The 1829-nt window shown below is 33.5% G+C and overlaps 1 non-coding gene across 1 annotated transcript; it reads left to right on the plus strand.

Moving 5' to 3' along the window:
• Positions 1-246: 246 nt before the first annotated feature.
• LOC145577231 (small nucleolar RNA R71) lies at positions 247-353 on the plus strand. Its single transcript, XR_014098695.1, has one exon. It is a non-coding gene; the product is annotated as a small nucleolar RNA R71 (small nucleolar RNA).
• Positions 354-1829: the final 1476 nt, after the last annotated feature.

The raw sequence follows: 1829 nt of genomic DNA on the forward strand, positions 1-1829 counted from the left end.
AATTTCTAGCAAATAGATGTTAATTAAGCCTGCACAAAGGATACGGAATCAACATTATGTTTTCCTTTGTTAGCAAACCCTCTAGGATTCCCATATTGGGAATTATGAATTGTCATATCTTCGATAACTTAACCTGCATTATCAACATTAAGATTCATAAACCTCCCACTAGCTGCAGAATCTAGAATTGTTCTAGATATATTTCCAAGCCCATTGTAAAAGGCTTGAATTAACTGTCATTGTGATAAATTATGGTGGGGGCACTCTGTCTGCAGATCCTTGAACCTTTCCCAAGCCTCATATAGAGTTTCATCTGGCTCTTGGGCAAAGTTTTGAATTGCATTCCTTAGTAAAGTTGTTCTTTCTACAGGGTAATATTTATTATAAAAATTTAAGGCAAGAGTTTCCCAGTCAGTAATACCAAGTGTAGTTCTATTCAAACCATTAAACCACAATTTAGCTTTTCCACATAAAGAAAAGGGAAAAAGAATCTCCCTGATTTGGTCTTGCATGACCCCAGCTTGCCTAATGGTATTGCAATACTGACATAAATCTGCAATGTGAAGATTAAGGTCTTTACCCTTAGCTCCACTGAATTACTTTCTCTCGATCATCGTGATGAATTGGGGCTTGATCTCGAATTGTACTCCATCAAGAGCCGGAGTAGGAGTAAGATGTGGAAAATCCGTCAGGGACGACTACGAATAATAGCTAAGCTTGCGAGCTGTAGGAGGTGGTGGTGGTGTCGTCATCTCTGATTCAGGTTCTGAAGAAACTTCCAAATCGCTAGAATCAGATGGGGGTTCCAAAGGTGGATTACCTTCAGAAGTGTCTCGAACCTATTTGTAAAGGTTCTTTTGTCTATGAAAAGATCGTTCGATTTCAGGATCGAATGGAATGTAACCTGATCCAGAACCCCTAGGCATAAACACAGAACTAAACAAACAAATATGAGAAATTTGTCTCAAAGAACTTTCGTTCTCTGAGACTAGAGGAAATAATCTAGACTACAAAAATAATCAGAAATAAAAATAAAATTGTTTTCCCATCAACGGCGCCAAATTTTGACAAGATAAAGTCGTATCACCTTATCAAAAGTAATTCCTAAGTCCTCTAAATAAATTAGATAGGGAAGAAGGGTCGAACCACATGAAAATGAATCAATTTATTCTTAATTAAATTAAATAATCTAAATTATTAAGTAATTAATTATTAATATGAAAAGTATTAAACTAAAGAGATCAAGTTTTAGGAGAAAATCAATTAATAAAAGCCTAGGGTATAGGTTCACCAATAAATTATATTCCAGAGTAAAGCACAATAATCAATCATCAATGCGTTAATTAATCAGATCATAAAAGGATTTCGCTACGTATTATAATCACAGAATTAATCTACCGGTAATAAATCACATCTTTCGAATTTTGACTTAACCATTTATAAATTAACCTGCCTATTGAAACTAAGCCTAAACATCAATTCTCATCTATCGAATCTCGAATCAATATTGCAAAACTCATATAATTAAACTAGGCCTAATCCAATTGCATAGCATTAAATCAATCAATAGGAAATTAATCAAGCATTGACAATCAAAAATAATAAATTACCCCTTCATATTATTTATGGATCCCCACAACCCTAGAAAATAATCTACTCACACATAATTAAATCTAAACAAATCAAAGCAATTAAGCAAAACATGATGAACCAAAGCAAATAAATTACTGAAATAAAAAGGGAAGAAATTGTTACCAAAGTTAACGGAAATAATAAATTGAATTAAACCAAGAGTTGTAGAGAGAGAAAACAAGAGAGAAGTTTAAGCT

The sequence above is a fragment of the Chenopodium album genome, chromosome 13 (assembly GCF_948465745.1).
Source record: "Chenopodium album chromosome 13, dcCheAlbu1.1, whole genome shotgun sequence".
NCBI lineage: Eukaryota > Viridiplantae > Streptophyta > Magnoliopsida > Caryophyllales > Amaranthaceae > Chenopodium > Chenopodium album.